The sequence below is a fragment of the Poecilia formosa genome, unplaced genomic scaffold (assembly GCF_000485575.1).
Source record: "Poecilia formosa unplaced genomic scaffold, Poecilia_formosa-5.1.2 Scaffold201, whole genome shotgun sequence".
Lineage (NCBI taxonomy): Eukaryota > Metazoa > Chordata > Actinopteri > Cyprinodontiformes > Poeciliidae > Poecilia > Poecilia formosa.
In genome coordinates this window covers 916,696-934,699 of record NW_006800140.1, presented here as the reverse complement: position 1 = coordinate 934,699, position 18,004 = coordinate 916,696, and the positions used below count along the sequence as shown (strand labels likewise).

At 37.1% G+C, this 18,004-nt stretch overlaps 1 long non-coding RNA gene across 4 annotated transcripts in view; it reads left to right on the top strand.

The window, feature by feature from the left end:
• Positions 1–1,909: 1,909 nt before the first annotated feature.
• Positions 1,910–18,004, top strand: part of LOC107838021 (uncharacterized) — an 82,158-nt gene continuing 66,063 nt past the window's right edge. For 2 of the 4 annotated variants that reach the window (XR_001664077.1, XR_001664074.1), the window contains exons 1-2: positions 6,640–6,708; positions 7,164–7,258. This is a non-coding gene — a long non-coding RNA (uncharacterized LOC107838021). Of the gene's footprint in view, positions 1,960–6,639; positions 6,709–6,883; positions 6,962–7,163; positions 7,259–18,004 lie in introns of those variants that run through there. The other 2 variants (XR_001664075.1, XR_001664076.1) reach the window with 2 other exon arrangements.

Here is an 18,004-nt window from a genome sequence, read left to right as displayed (position 1 = left end):
GTCAGGGCGTCAGAGAGGTTGACCCTTCAGGGATGAAGATGGTAGATGATGTCACCAGAATCTATAAGCAGACGTCCCCGTCCCTCCCACACCATATCATATACAGGGCATCAAAGGAATTCCCAGGAAGCTGTCAGGAGGAAATAGACCAAAGACCAAAAGTATAAATATCTCCTATGGATGAATACAAGTGGCAGCCCAAAGGACAGTTGCTGGCCTGGCCTGAGCCGGTCAAGGAGCCAAGAAAGACGTTTCTTATTTTGGCCGTTTCATGTGATGGCAGCTTTTGATTTCCGTCCTTTTCAAGCTGCCTTAGAAGGAGAGGTCAGACGCAGAAGGCATCCACTGCAAAACAAGTTGTTTTTAGCTGAGAGGGATGAAAAGCGATTAAACAAATTCATTAATCAGTTGATTATTTAATTCAATTTATTTCACTTACAACATATTTTTCCCTTGTTATAAGTGAAAAGCTGCCAGTGAAACTTGNTATATGAATAAATATTTACATAAGCAGTACATCCCTAAAACAATATATTTTTAACAGTGAAACAGGGAATAAAAGCTTTTAGGACATTACAGTAAAAGGATCTTTCAGTATTTAGCTTTATTTGAAACATTGCAGAATGAACATCAATGATTGCTCAAAAATATATGCTGAAATTCAATTTGTAAAACTTAATTAGTATTGCCAAAAAGAGGCTAGGAGAAGTAATGGACTTTTGTAGTATTTTAATCACAGTTTTGTTCAAAATCATTTAAATGCAATTGTTTAAAAATGTTTTTGCTGTACATCAAGTTATTCAAAGTTTCTAATAATGCATTTGAAAACTGCAGCTAGTGTAAATTTAGGTTTGATGCTAATTAGATCCAGTAGGCACTTATGGAATGACCTGAGTTTTCAATCCCAATATTTTGATTATTTTATTAATGTTGCTATGACTTAAGTAGGACTTTGAAATTGAGTCAAAATATGTTTTTGAACAACCAACATTGCACTCTGAAGTTTCCAAAAAGCAATAGTAATATTATGACTTATGAATTACATGAAAATAGTTTAAAAATTAACTGGTTTGAAGTTCGGGGGGCGGGGGGGAAGGTTTAATAATAGTGATAATCTGGATTAGATAAATCAGGTCTTGAGTAATTGAGCTTGTTGTGAATTGGAAATTTAAAAACAATCACCAGGTAAAATTTAATTTAGGGCTTAACAAGGCCTGTGTTGATTAAAACTTAGATTATTGGCTGCTTACACTTGGTTTTACATTTTTTCTTTATATCTTTGCTGCTTTAAATTGGATTTACTTTGCACATAAACACGAAAGTAAACTATTATAGAGTACATATTGTTATTTTTTTAATAGATGCAGAGTTATGAATCCCACAGAAACTACACTGTGTTGCAGCATGTCAACATGACCACTAGATGGCACTGGAAGCTAAATATTTAGCCTCACCATCCAGACAAAACTTTTTTTTAAAAGACTATCTCTCACTGTATTTTCCTCAGTTTTTAACACAGTTTGAAAATAAAGTCACTTAACTGTGTAAGCCAAATCAAGCAGAAACCCCAACATTGTTCAATCTGCTTTGAAAACTTTCCTTAGACCCAATAAAACATATGCTTTTATTTATTTCACTTTCTGGTACAAATATTTAACTCAGTCCAGTTTATTTATATAATGTAATTTCACAGCAGATGTCGTTTTGAAACACTTTACCACAAAAAATAACTTTAGTTCAATCACACAAACATTCCAATTGATCTTAGTTATCAAACATTGAATATTTAGTTCAGTTTATTATTTAAATTTAAAAAGTCTCTGGATGGATGGTAAGTTAATAATAAAACATTTCTTTTCCTGCAGCCACAGTTCATACATTGGTAAAACCAGCTGACCAAATGGACTGGAACTCTCCTGGGGTTGCTAGGAAACGGGCAGGACTCCACTTGGTTGCTAGGTTGCTGCACAGTAGTTGTGGAATGTAACTTAACAATTGTGAGATTTTTTTAAACTACTCATTTTCTAGACACCAAACAATTATTTATTACCTAAAAACACTGGGTGTTTTTTTTAAAGTGCTTTGACTGTTTTCAGAAGCAGAAGAGACACAAATAGAAGTACAAAAAAAACATGCAAAATCCCCCTTTAGCATTTAGTTAGTCCTTAATGTTTATAAATTGATTTATGAATAAATGTAACTTAACTTTTCATCCAGTGGTACAGCTTAATTAATTAATTAAAGTTAAGTAATTATGTTCCAAATTATTGCATGATATTGAACTTTATATGCTAACATACATAGTGGTGCCACTTCAGGTCAGCTGAAAACTTCCCACACTGCAACAAAGAGCTCTCAATGTCAGACTGCAAATGAGATTTTCATAATTATTTTTTTTGTTTTGAGCTTGCCAAGAAGATTTCAGTCATATGGCGCCTGTGTTGTGACTGCTCCACTTTCTGAGCTGTTAAACTCTTCTAATAAGGTTTATGTAATTTAGAAAAGCTGACTTGGATTGGATCAGTTTGGAGCTTTAATGGATCAGTTAGCATGCAAGGATTTAGCTCCTTCATAATATTCTGCACCGATGTCAACTAAGAATAAAAAGTCTCATTGGAAAGAGCAACATCTAAGTTTACTGTTAATTCATTTAAATTATAATGGGATGAAGGAAATGCATATGATGTTTGCTTAAACTCTTTTTGGACGGATAAAGATGATTAAAAGCATGGAAAATTATAGTTTATCTTTGTAAGTACACTTAAAAACAAATTTTATTTTCGTGTGCCCTTGGATCAGTGCTGGCTTTAGGTTTTATGGGTCATTGACAAACAAAAAATGTCACTAAACATTGATTCAAATTTCTTTAGATTTATTTAGTTTTCAAAAAGGGGACAATTCACATTAATCAACATGAATAGACCATATAAATATGCCTGATTTAACAAAAATTAACAATAAATACACATAACATACATGAGGTATGATTTGTTTATGACAGATTTCAATTTATAGCTAAAGGTAATGTAATTTACAGAAAATTTATTATTAAAATGAAAACAAGTCAAACAGTTAAGAGAAACTCCCCGTAAAAATCGTTATTCACAGTAAATTCACTTACATTAGTGATATAAGGAATCCTTAAACAGAATTTTGATAAAGCATTTACATCAAAAATGTGGTTTTCTGGGGCATTTTAGGATCGCGATGGACTCTGTTCAGCATCTAATTATTAAACAATTGATTTTTATTGCATATTTAATTCCAGTGAAGTCAGATTTAGAGCCATGGGAAAGGACGCACACCTCCAAATTGTGCCCATTTGCTAGTTCAGTACGGTAAAGCACCATGCTGCAAAGCTCAAATCATCTCAGACATGACAATGAGCTTCTTGTTCTCCAGATTAACCAGATCTCAATCCAAAGGAGCATAGATTATCATCATGGATGTTCTGAAAACTGATACATTGCTAAAATTGTTCAGAAAATTGCTTGATGCCAGTCACAGCTGGATCACTTTCTTTGCTTTTTGCCGTCTCCTACACAGAAACTCTTTGTTTAGGGAAGAAAAGATTTTAATAAAATAAAGTGTACAAAATGTTTATCTGGAACATTTTTATACCACAAACTAAACAAAAGAGACCTACAAGCTCCAACAGTGATTGAATTTGTTTCCACTGTATCAAACCAAGCTGCTCAGAGGAACATTTTTGGGAAAGATTTTATTTCTTTCAATAGTTTTGGTGTATCCTCTTATTCTCTGACAGCTGAATGAAGAAAGTCTCTGAACATGATTCATGTCCAAAATATGTGTTCTGATATAAAATGACTTTAATTCAACCAGCAACAGATAACTATGTATAAAACAATTAAACTGTGTTATTTTTAAAAGCATGGAAGTATGAAGATGTTACACAGCAGACAAATGATGATCTATTGTCTTTATGTCAGGGCGCCACCCGGTGGTTATTGTACAAAAATACTAAAAAATGAAGAGTACAACCATGAGCAGCTATTTGGTAATGGATGATTGTGAGTTAAACTCCTGCAAAGGAGACTATGAAATAAAATAAATGGTTCTGAATGAGTAGAAAGCAATAGTTGCTCTAAAAAAATGAACAAAATTATTTTTTTTCCACAAAATCATCTAGATAATGACATTTCAGCTCTGCCTATGAACTTTTTAAGGGTGGCTTGTCTCTTTAAATCCAAATAAGTTGCTGCTGGCCACGCCCCCAAACTCAGTGTGTCAAAATGGTTGCCAACAGATATACAGCTGTAGTACCGTACATCTTTGAAAAGCATTAGGGGAGCGTTAGGGCATTAGGGGAGCTCAACCAACAAGAATGCAGGAAGTGGTTTCTGGATGGTAAGTGTAACTTGGCTGGGGTTGCTAGGTAACAGAGGTGTGCTTGGCTGGGGTTGCTAGGTAACAAGGCTGGGGTTGCTAGGTAACAGAACTGGGCTTCGCTGGGGTTGCTAGGTAACAGGGCTGGGTTTGGCTGGGGTTGCTAGGTGACAGCGCAGAGTCTGTGTTGTGACTTAACAATCGGGAGGTTTTTGAGATAAAAAGACAATTATTTTCCTGTTTGCAGAAGGAGTTGAATGAGAACAAATGTGAAAGTATTTAAGTTGATTGCATAATTTAACAATAAAAGTAAAATAAAAGGCAGTTTAGAGGAAAAAACTTTATGTCGGACCAGCTCTGTTGCATTCATTCATTTTGTTCAGTTCTTTTTTCTTTTCTTTTTTACACGTTCATAATAGTTTTGGTTAGAGGAATCGCATGTTTGGACAAGTATTCCCTCTGCTTCTGGATGCTGTGTGGCTTGGAGGATTTTTGATCTTACTTCTTTATTTACTTTCAGAGAGCTGTTATGATGCGTAACCACGGCAACGTGGTATCGTTTTACAACCGGGAGCAACTGATTAGCATCTAAAAAACTCAAATATCATCTGAACTATGATCCCAAACCTCAGGGCAATTGAAAAGGAGCCTTTATGGATGCAATGCCACCTGATTTTTTTCCTGTCTATCATAATCGTCTCTCTGCCCGACTGAAATTGGAGCAACAAAAGCAAATGAAGTGGATTAGCAGTGCTTGTTGTCATCCAGATGATGCTATCTAGGAATCTCATCTCTGCTACTCGGATATTGAACTGTTAGCAGGTTTTAACAGTTATGCGACTGGCATACAGCAAGTTTTCAGTCAGAGGTCTTTTCATATTTGTTGCATGACTGACTGCTACAGGAGATCCTTCCTACGCACAGCAGTACCATCTACAGCAACTCTTTGAAGATACTTGGATTATATGAGTTAATTTTGAGGTTTTATCCATTTCTGTAGTAGTTTCGTCTTGTTTTCCTTTATTTTTGTCTTGCATATTGAAAAGTAAAAAAACAAAACAGAAAATAAATAAACTTAAACTCTGTTGCAACAAAATGTGAAGTTCAATGGTTATGAATATTAAAATTTAAAATATTTCACTGCTGGTTTTTTACAAGGAGCATGGTTTTTTCCTTTATTTTTAACTGGTGTATGGAAAAGTAAAAAGGCAAAAAATAGACAAACTTAAGTTGTAAATTGATAAAATGTGATGTTCTGGTGTGAATGTTAAAATTTACAATATTTGGTTTCTGGTTTTTCACAGGCAGTATTTTTTTCTTTATTTTTATATTGTGTATGGAAAAGTTAAAACAAGCTGTAACGTGTCAAAATGTGAAGTTTTGGTGTGAATATTAAGATATTTGGCTGCTGGCTGCCGACAGGCCTCTGCAGTTCGTCTTCTGGGTGATTGTGGGGGAAATGTCAGGTGTTTGGTCACCATTTCTGAGGGGGGGCACTAATGATCGACTGGCACGCAAGCCGCTCATTAGCTGCCCAGCGATTTAACAGGTTGCATGCAAGGCCCTGGGATCAGCCCAAGCCCACTAAATACTCGAGTCATTTTCATTCTTCCTCTCCCTGCCCTCAGGGAAGTGCGCATGCAGATAATCTCATTAGGGAAAACATAATATTTGTAAAAGAGCTTTGGAGCAAAGCCCCACATCTGACTTGCCCTCAGTTTTTTAAGACGTCTTGCTGATGTGATGTTGGTGTCATAATCTGGTCCCAGCAGAGAAATGCGGACATTTACAGAATTAAACAGGTCCGACACGCACGTATGCGAGGAATGTTTGTGTTCAGATCGGCTTAAATGCCAACAATGAAGAAACAATCCGATTAATAGGGTTAAATCTGCAGCAGACAAGCCTGGATGTTGTTAAATTAGGCTCTTGGAGTTCATAATGAGAGCAGCAGAGGGCGCTGTTCACCGTTATCTCACTCAGATCATGTAGCAGCTGCAACACTTCAGTTCTGCAGAAAATGGAAACAAATTAATCTGAAAACTCATAACAAGCATCCGAATAAACAGTCATTTATTTCTAAATCATGTTCACTTTCTTGACCCTCTTTTTCATTTTAATTTTTATTTGATGACAATAGTTTCTCTCTTAGTCATTGTGTGTTTGGATTGTCTGCAAACACAAATCACTGCAGTTATATGAACATCATTTATGTTATTTTAAATTGTTTTGTCTTAAAAAATGATTGCATACATACATATTTATTTACTTATTTATTATCCTGAAGCAAACTTCTTTTTATTTCAGGCAACATGAAGATCACAAATGTCCTCAAAGGACCGGTTGTGCCAGATTGTAAAGGTAAATCTATCCTCTAACAAACTGTTTAAATATAACTTTCTCTGCATTTGATTTGGCCTTAATATTAAATAATATATAGTATCTGTTCACATTTATGTAAATTGGCCCCATACAAATACAAACTGATTTAATTGACAGATAAAATAATAGAAACTATATCTCTCTGGTCCTCCAGAAATGGCAGTGGCGGACCAGATGTGGCCTGCGGACCTCCAGTTTGACAGGCTTCCAAAGTTTATATTATTTAATGACTGTATGTTGTGGTTTTGTGAAAACACAGTCAAATTTCTTGCTTGTGAGCAGAAACTTGGGCCAATATGTGTCTGACACTCCAAGGAAACCCTAAAACAATTAAACATATTAATAAGATATAGATGAATTTTGCAGTGTTGTTTTAAAAACATGTTGTTTTTTTTTCTTTTTTGTGGAGACTAATATTTTTATCCCGTCTTTAGGAAAGCAACTCTGTGACCTGCAACTCGTGGGAAAAGGAAGTTATATAAGATCTGATGAAGTTTTGGATCACTGGAGTAGAAGCAATGACAAAAAAGTAAGGAATTATAATATTATTTTTACATGCAGTCCTCTGCAAAAGTATTTAAAATATTGAAGTTTTCCAATATTTTTTTTATGCTACAACCGTATTCTAACAGAGGGTAACACATGACTGTAAGATTCAGGAATAATGATATCTGAAAGTCTGAAAACTGCCGTGTGACTGAACTTTACCCCTTTGATATTCCCACATAAATCCAGAGGAAATCTAAAAAGTAAACAGTCTGTAGCTTAATCAATCTCTTTGTAAATCCAGCTGTTCTGTGAAAGCCTTAAAGGTTTGTTAGAGGACATTAGAGACAACAAACAGCATCAGAAAGTCCAAAAACAGCAGCTTCTGAGACATTAAAGGGGACTTAATATTCAAAATTCACTTTTTGCACATTTTTCTACTCACACACTGCAAAAACACTTAAGTATTTTTAGTCTAGTTTGTAGTGCAGCTATCTTAGTTTAAGACAAAAGTAACTTTTCAGCTAGAAATTGGAGCTTGTTTTAAGTCAATAATTCCTTAATTTTGTTGAAAAAGTGCTAGATATAGGTGAAATTATCCACCAGTGGAACAAGACATGTTTCTCATAAGTGAAAATGTCTTGTTCCGCTGGCAGATTATTTCACTTATATTAAGGAAGTATTGACTTTAAAAAGGCTCTTACATCGTAACGAAAAGTTCCTTGAAATAAGACAAAACTAACTACAAGTGTACTAAGATATTTGCATTAGAAACTAGTTGATGAGCACTTTAAAAAAAATTCACAAAGCCGTTTTCTGGCAATGGCCTTGTGTTTTGGTGTCTGGGAAATGAGTCGTTTAAAAACATTTCCTGATTATTAAGTCACTGCGTCGTTACCTAGCAACCCAAGCCAAGCCAGCTCGTTACCTAGCAACCAAAGCCAAGTCCAGCTCGTTCCCTTACAACCAAAGCGGAGCTCCAGCACAGTTGAGTTCTAAAACAATTTTTCAATATTTGAACGTCTTACATTTCTGTTCAATCAACCGTTATCTGAGAAATGGAAGAGTGAGGAGGCATGGATGCAAATCTACCAAGATACAGATGTTCCCCAGAACTGAGAGGCAAGTCGACTCTTGTAGGGTGCAAAAGCTAACACAGCTTTTTAGTTGTGATGTGGCAAAATGTGAAAACTTTGCGACGTATCTGTAGTTTTAAAAAGATTTCAGACTTCTTTGAAAGAAACTTATATGATTTAATGTTTTTAAAGTCTACTTTTACAAGCTGGTATTTTAAAAGAACCAAATCCTGAATTATAGAGTTAACTGCTGGAATATCTGTATCCTGACTTCTACTGCGTTAGACACGGACGTAAAACTGCTTGGAAGTGTTGAATATTGATCTGGACACATTCTGGGACTCTCTCCAGGACATTTTTACATGCTGTTAGGGGTTGAGAAGAGACCCAGTCCTTAAAAATGATTGACACTCCAGTAAAAGTAGCTGAAATGTAAACATTAAACCGTGTTCGTCCCCACAGTGTCGAGTGTAAATCTGATGGATTTCACAGACACATCTGGGTGTTTATTCTGGTGGAAACACAATGCAGCTCCTCAGAGGTCACAACATTATGAGAATGAAAACTCCTTTATGTCTTTTTCTTTTTTCTTCCTCTGTGTTGTTTCACTTTCCTGGCCTGGCCATAATTCAGCTGCGCTAGCCTGATGTGTAAAAGCTCACCCCAAACAAAGCATCAACTAAACGGCCGCCAGCTGCTGCTTCTTTTTTTGGCCTGAAGGAAGGGAACCATGTTGGAAAATCCCTGCAGATCTGTTCGCATGACTGAACGGTGACAACTTATCAGAAAGGCTCCAGAGCACCCAGTGAGCCCCCTGGGGCTGCAGAGACATGCAGCAGGAAACATTCTGTGGTCTTACCTTAAAAGGCATATTCCTGCAGGCCAAACACCCACAACTACTGTTCTGCAACCAGAACCTCAGTTTACTGTAAGAAATCCGCTTCATAACAAAACTCCCCCCGCCCCTTTGGGATTTAATAAAGTATTACTGTCTTATTATCTTATAAGTGTAACAGGGATTTTAGTTTGTCAAAATTGGTTTGTTTATACGTCAAATTAATTTCGTTTAGCCAAAAAGTTATCTCCTGACGGTCATTGGTCTATAAGTTATGTGGCTCTTGGCAGTTCGTGGTTACCGTAGCAACCAGTAACTGACAGCTTCTCCCCCTTTTTCTGTTGGCGTCTGTAACTGCAGCTGCGCCATTTCTCCAGCTAGCGCTAGACTCACGTTTGTTTTGGTTGTATTTACCCAGAATGCCCTGCGCTGTAGTCCACTTCCTGCTTTTAGGACACTCTCCGCTCTGCTTACCGTTTACAAATGTTAACCGCACCAGAGTTCACATCAACCGGACCGAGACAAGGATTGTAGACGGAATTTGTTTTATTGGGCCGTGTCAGAGTTCCCTTGCACATTCACCCAAACCAACCGGATTTTCCTGGCAAATAGTTGTACCAAAAGCGGACTAAACGGGATTGGTCTGCCTAAAACTTCAGTCTCTACCTTCAACTGAGACCGCTCCAAAACCAGGAAGTGGACCACAGCGCAGGGCATTCTGGGTAAACTCAACCAAAACAAACGCCAGAGTCTAGCACTAGCTGGAGAAATGGCGCAGCTACAGTTACAGACCAACAACAACAACAACAACAACAACAACAAAAAAAGTTACAGACCAACAGAAAAAGGGGGAGGAGCTGTCAGTTACTGGTTGCTATGGTAACCACCAACTGCAGCTGCAGTTACAGACTTTTTCTTACAGTGTATTAAGGTTCAGGTCACAGAACCGTTGTTGTGTGTATATGACCTGCAGGAAAATGTCTTTTATGGTAAGACCACACTACGTTTACCAACGACAAACAAGAAATCCTACAACTGCTAAAATCTGATGACGCGACTCCTTTTTCACTTACATCTTGCAAAATGTAAAGAATGGAGGAAGCTGAGCTCCGTGTCTTCTTCAGAGGTTTTTGTATTGTTTCCTTCAGTTGTTCTTGGTGTAGGCCACCACAGGCGAGGAACCAAACCCTTTTCAAAGAGTTTGGAAAGCAAAACACAGCAGCTGAAAATGTAACAAATGTTGGCATTTTGATCACCAATCGAACTGCGTCTACTGAGCTATCAGGTGTAAAAACACCCTTAGACTCAGTCCTCCAGAACTCAATCCATTCATGCTTCGTCAAGTCCATTACTCTAAAACAGGGGTGCCCAAGTCCAGTCCTCGAGAGGTACCATCCTGCAAGTTTTAGAAATATCCTTACTCCAACAGACCGGGGTCAGCTCTAGAGAGGCCTGATAACGAGCCATTCATTTGATTCAGGTGTGTTGAATGCATCTGAAAGTTGCAGGATGGTAGCTCTCGAGGACTGGACTTGGGCACCCCTGCTCTAAAACATCTGATGCTAACATCTTGGTTCATGTCTCAACAAGTCAGGGCTATTTTGGCTTTTTGGTGGTTATAATATTTTGCCTCGTCAGTGTCTAACTCTCATAGCAACCAATAAAACTCCCAGGAGCGTCCCAGTAAACTCGGTTTGCTGAACATGTCAGGGCGTCAGAGAGGTTGACCCTTCAGGGATGAAGATGGTAGATGATGTCACCAGAATCTATAAGCAGACGTCCCCGTCCCTCCCACACCATATCATATACAGGGCATCAAAGGAATTCCCAGGAAGCTGTCAGGAGGAAATAGACCAAAGACCAAAAGTATAAATATCTCCTATGGATGAATACAAGTGGCAGCCCAAAGGACAGTTGCTGGCCTGGCCTGAGCCGGTCAAGGAGCCAAGAAAGACGTTTCTTATTTTGGCCGTTTCATGTGATGGCAGCTTTTGATTTCCGTCCTTTTCAAGCTGCCTTAGAAGGAGAGGTCAGACGCAGAAGGCATCCACTGCAAAACAAGTTGTTTTTAGCTGAGAGGGATGAAAAGCGATTAAACAAATTCATTAATCAGTTGATTATTTAATTCAATTTATTTCACTTACAACATATTTTTCCCTTGTTATAAGTGAAAAGCTGCCAGTGAAACTTGGTTCTTTTTTTATAAATGTTAAGGAATTATTAACTTAAAACAAGCTCCTACTTCAAGTATTTTTGGTCTAGATTTTAGTGCAAATATCTTGAAATAAGACAAACTAACTTAAAAGTAACTTTTCAGCAACATATAGAGGCTTGTTTTAAGTAAATAATGATTTAATATTAATTTTATTGGCAGATTATTTAATTTATAGCAAGACATTTTTCCCCATGGAGAAACTGCCAATGGAATAAGAACTTTGTCAGCAATATTAAAGAAATATTTACTTCATACAAGCTAAAAAGTTCCTTTTAAATTAATTTGTTTTATTTCAAGATATTTAAAATACCTGGTAATAATTTTGTGTTTTTGCAGTGATTATTGTACAAATGGGACAGAGTTGGAAATTAGCCACCTGGTTATAAACTCATGTATTTACATGTAAATGTTTATTAAAAAGCATTGCCCCATTTTTAAAAATAAACTTGAACTTGAGGTTGCAGTCATGGCAGCCGCAGAGCATCAGTTTTAGAGACTCTGTGTTTTGTCCTGGTGTCTCGTCGAGGCGACGCCGCTCTGTTTAGCTCTCATCCTGCCTCTGGCCTACTTTCAGCTCAGATATAAGGCGAGCTCACTATGGTTACTGCCAGGTAAACAGCAGTCAACAGAGAGCTGGACCGGTGCTATCCGCCTCCGGTCACACTGAAGCTCATATCTGCTCATTTCATTCAGATTAAATCTCCTTCCTCTTTCCTGTTGTTGGCGTTTCAACCCTGAAATGCCAGATCAACGAATTTACACTTCGTATTTGTTTGTTTAAGGATTCTTCCTGGGGTCCACACAACACACATTTCAATTAAATAGTCCTTTTACAGACATTACAAAAAGACATAGCAATACTCTTTAAGATGGAAACAAAATTAAATTCAGCACAATATTTAAATCAACCACCTCAACAATTATAAATACTGATTTAATTTCCCTTTGACATTAATAAAGTACTTTTGAATTTGAGTTTACAAACATCTCAAAAGGATATCAAAAAACCAAACTTGGGTATTAACTAATTATATTTACTGGAGTAACTTTTTTTTTGGAGAAAAAAAAACATTTTAGGTGTATTTTTACTACACTGTACTTTTTACTTTTCCTTGAGTAATTTTATTATGAAGTATTTCTACGCTTGAGTAAATTTCTGTATTTTCTACCCACTGAATGAAAAGAAAAATTCCCCACCTGCAGTTGGGGAATTTGGTATTTTAAGGACTGTACAATGTGTGCTCTGTACAGTGGCTGCTGGAAAAGACAAGAGTTTTGTTGTTGACTTACCATCCAAAAACACCTGCAGTTTTTGTTAAAGTTTCTGAAGTTTTTTTTTATTGAGAGAAACTGATTTGGAAAATTTTTCTTTTGCCTGATTTTGTTACTTTTTTTTATTACTTATATGAATTATTGTCATTTTGGCCCTTAAAATAACAAATTTCCACTTAACTTTACATTTTTGTCAGTCTGACAATGTAATTTTTTCATATTAATGATTGAAGTTGATCAGTTACTCAGTACTTGAGAAGATTTTTTTTTTTCCAAATACTTTTTACTCTTCTTGAGAAACTTTTTGGATGGCTACTGCAGAGTTTTTTTTTTTTTTTTTTTTTTGAAAGAGTTGGTTCGAAGCAGTGGTAATATAAAGTGATAATAGAGGTCCATATTAAAAATATGTGTATTGTAGTTGGGTAACAACTGTGAGAAAAGGCTAAGCGGTTTATGTGAAGTCCAGATTTTGTGAAAGGAAAACACTGTTCCAGCGATAATGTTCCCAAGAAACTTCTGCTACTGGAGTCCGATTATTATCCTCCAATAAAAGTTGGAACATGCACAGCATATATCAACAAAAATGATATCTTATGAGAAGCTTAAATATTTAAGAATAATATTTATCATACTCCAGATATTTCCCCCTTAATTTCCCTTTGGGATCAGTAAATTTAAATTTCTAGTTCACTTGAAATGAGACAAAACTAACATAAGTAACTTTTCAGCAAGATAGACACTTGTTTTTTGTAATCGATTCCTTAATATTGATGAAAAAGTTCTAGTTCGACTGGCAGGTTATTTAATTTATTTCCAAATCGTTACCTAGCAACGCCAGCCAAGCCCAGTCCGTTGCCTAGCAACCCAGTTCTAGTTCCGCTGGCAGATTATTTTACTTATGACAAAACATTTTCTCCATGTTCTGCCAATGGAACTAGAACTTTTTCATCGATATTTAAGGACTTATTTACTTAAAACAAAAAGAAATCAAGTGTTTCGGGCTCATTTTATTTCTCAGCAGGTGAAAACAAGAGAGCTTCTGTCAAACTCCACATGTCTCTAGTGTCTCCGTGAAGGTTCACCAACCAGGGAAGCATCTTATTAAAATTTCTCCTTCATTCCTCCAGACATGATGAGGCTGTGAGGAGCTCCTTCATCAGCAGTTTGAAGCACAGACTGAGCATTATGCCGCTCTGCTGGTGGAAAACTTCGCTGGGTCGTAGCAGTGTGTTTCTTGGCTCTAGTGGCTTCTGGGCCACTGGTTGTGAATATCTTAAGGGGAACTATTATGCAAAATTCACATTTTGCACATTTCTGTGCTTCCATTTGGGGCTCAGCTCAGCTTCTAAAAACAACCCAGGCACTTAAATAAAACAGCTAGTCAGTTTTTGGCAATAAGCTAATGCTTTTTTGTGTCCATCGGCACTCGATGGGCACAGTGCCGTTACCTAGCAACCGAAGCTGTGCTCCAGCATGTTTGGTCTGCTGGTTTTACCGCTGTATGCTCTGTACAATGGCTGATGGGAAAGACAAGAGTTTTGTTGTTGATTTACCGTCCAGAAACCACTTGCTGCATTATTGTTGGTTGTGGAGGAGGCCCAACTTTTGCTCTTCAAAGATGCGCACCATTACATCCATTTTTATGCGTGACTGTAAACATTGAGTTGTGGGGGCGTGGCCAGGTGCTGCTGCTTTGGATTTAAAGTGACAGAGCCCTAAAACAGCTCATTCTGAAAGGAGCTGGAAATGGGCAGAACTGAGCAGACTGAAATCTCATTATCTAAGAATGTAACTGGCCGTCCATGTGTGGCTAAAAGCATAAAATCATCCACCTCTAAACCTGGGTTTTGCTGACTGTGGCAGCACCTTTGAAATCCGATTCTTAAAACGTTTTATTGGATTTTGATCTGTTTATAATTGAACTTCAGCTGAGTGCTGTGCAGTTCTTTAAAAATAAACATAACTCGCGCTCGTACACATCAATGTTCCAGCGATTTTTATCTCAAGAGATTTTCAACTGAGCCGAGAAACACATTCAAGCTGCACTAACGCAGGATTTGCCAGAAAAACAAGTGGAATATTGTTCTAAACCTGTGGGTGTCACACAATGAGCCGCCTGATTCTCCAGCTCTATTCTGTGTTGTTAACATGGAGGATCAGAGGCAGTCGAAGTCAAGGTTTCTTCAGGTCAAACATCCACTTTGGCCCCCCGTGTAATGAGAAACAGGCCACCACGACTATTCCTGTCTTCCATCTTTGGTATTTTCTCGTCTCCCCTCCGGCTCCCTGTGAGAGACGAGACAGGAGCGACGCAGCTTAAAGGCAGATGACTCGCTATCTCAGTTCTGCAAGAAAAAAAAACAAGCACATCAGTCTTACTTAAGACAAACCTCTCACTGCAAAAACACAGAATCTTACCAAGCATTTTTGGTCTAGTTTCTAGTGCAAATATCTTAGTTTTGTCTTATTTCAAGTGTACAAACTTATAAGTAACTTTTCAGCAAACTATAGGTGCTTGTTTTAAGTCAGCATTTACTCAGTATTGATGAAAAAGTTCTAGTTCCACTAACAGATGATTTCACAATCGTTACCTAGCAACGCCAGCCAAGCCCAGCCGTTACCTAGCAACCCAGTTCTAGTTCCACTGGCAGTTTATTTCATTTATATCGAGACATTTTCTCATGTTATAAGTGAAATAATCAATAGAACTAGAACTTTTTCATCAATATTAAGGAACTATTGAATTAAAACAAGCCTCTATATGTTACTTGAAAGTTTGTTTTGTCTTATTTGAAGTGAAGTAAAATGTTTGCACTAGAAACAAGACCAAAAGTACTTGGTAAGATTTTGTTTTTGTAGTGCTGCAAAAGGCAGGATGCCAATTGACTGCTCAAACTCTTAACATATGAAAATTATTTGCTTTGGTTTCAGCAGAGCTCTGGTATTTCCTGGTATTTTGGCTTACAGAACCTTTTAATATGTTACGAAACATGCAACGTTGCTGCGGTCCTGCACTTCTTTTTTTAACCCAGCGGAAATGGGCTTTTGGTTCCACACCTGTCAAAATGGAGGGCTGTCATCAAGTCAGTGATGGACCTTTGCAGGTATAAGCATAGTAATTACCCCGGTGGAGAGGGTTCTCATTACCCTTGTTCACAGGCTGTATCCTTCACCTCAACATACGCAAACGCTTTGGAGTCTCAGCTGGGATTTTCCACTGGTCTGGGATGTCTGCTGCGACACTGTTTCTTGTTTTTTTGTTGTTGCGTGGAGAAACAGTCGTGTCTGATTAACATCTGGTTTTTGAAGCGCCTTTGGATGCCTCGTCTAGCCCAGTTTGTTTACGAACTTTCTGAGGCCTTCAGAGAGGTTTGCCACATTGGCAGAAGAGGGATTGAAACCAGATAATTATTTGCATGTGAAATTAACATTTTTATGAAAGCAAATTTGTGTTTTCTCCATAAAGGATGAGGAACAGTCGAAAGTGTTTAAGGGAAGCAAACAACAGGCATAGTGGTTTTGGTTTCATTCATCCTGTAAGCAAAATTTATAATAAATCTTAAACAGTGATGGAAGTTGATTGAAATTTTGAGTCGAGTTAATTGCAGATTTTCTAATTAATTGATCAAGATTCATCCTGTTTTATTCAAAAACCATGCAACTACAAATGTTTTGTTGCTAAATTATTGAATAAACAGACATATGAGCTCAAGAACAGAAACTTTTATTGTTTTTAATCTGTTATTTAGGTTGTTCAACTATCAGATGCTAACTCCTTTTAGCACAACTTAAACAACATTAGTCTTTTCAGCGTCCAGTTAGATTGTTTCTGAAGCAGAAATTAACTTCCAGTGGACCAAGAGAAGCACCTTTGTCGTCTGTCGCTGCTGATGCTGCTTGTGCGTCAGATTTACGGGCCTACCAGAAACAGGCCCATAGACAAACATGTACGACAGTGTTTGTCTTTGTAATAATATGTTATCTCATAACATAATATAAGAATATGTTATGATATTACAAGAATAAAGGTAAAATAATACGAGAATAGTCATAGTATTATAAAAATGAGGTTGAAATATTGGGAAAATGAAGTTAAAATAAAACAAAAATAGTCATAGTATTATGAGAATAAAGTTGACATTATTCAAAATGTCTTTGTTATGACAACTTGACATTAACCAAGAAATCATTACTGTTTAAACTTTACCTTTAATAACATAAAGTTACCTAATTTTTAAAGTGCAATCAGTAATACTTTTATAACAAATTTATATCAGCAATGATTTATTGGTTAATGTCAAATTGTCATAACAAAGACATTTTGAATAATGTCAACTTCATATTAAGTGTCATAATTTACCGAATGACGCTTTATGACAACAGTCATAAATATTCATGAAGACTTATTCATGTTCATGACAGATGTTATATCATGTTTATGACAGTGTCATGTCAGTCTTATTCACCCCCCTTCAAATAAAGTGTTACCAAAGCCATTAGACTTGTGACTTTATTTGGAGACTCAAGTCATAATATTACGAGAAAAAAGTTGTAATATTATGACTTTATTCTTGAATACTACAACCTTATTTTCATATTATTTCGACTTTATTCTCGTAATTTTATTTTATTTTCTTAGCATGTACTCTAGCAATCCATCGTATTGCAGCAACATACCGCTATGCTAAAGCTTATTTTTTAACCAGCATAAATAAAAGTGTAGCTCCATGGCTGAAACGCAGAGGTTAGACCACGGTGTGTGTTATGAGTGTTTTATGCCTCTGTTCTTTACGGCTGATGGATCACGTGTCCCTTCCTCCTCACTTGAAACAGCTGATTTATGTCCGGTCCTGGACACTTGTGGCTGGAATCCAAGGAATGTCAGACGCTCCCCTCCGCTGTGCGCCTGTCCCACGCTAACACATGGAGCAGGCGCCTTGCCGGGCCCATGAAGGCCCACGGAGGCTCCCACAGCAGGGCAAGGAGGCAGAATGTCAGGAATGTGAGAGGCAGCACAATAAATACGCTCTGTGGCTCCATCCCGCAGCTTGAGACTTATTTGTTTCCTGCTGGGATTGTTTGTAAGTTTTGCAGCCTTTCTGTGTTCCTCTATGGTTCTAATGGAGGAATGAGAAAGTTCATGTTCTTTTAATTAAAGTTGCAGCAGGTAGCTTTTATAAAAAATTTTTACATATTTGTTAAAACTGTCACCATGTTGTGACAGTTTGAGACATAATCTGTGAAGAGAAACCTTCTTTTTGAGCTACTATTGCCGTCTAAAGAGATGCACCAAAAACAACCAATAAGAGCCAGGAGGCGGGGCTTAATGCTGTCAATCACACTTATTTCTGAGTTACAAAAGTTAAAAATATTTGACTTTTCAACCTCAAA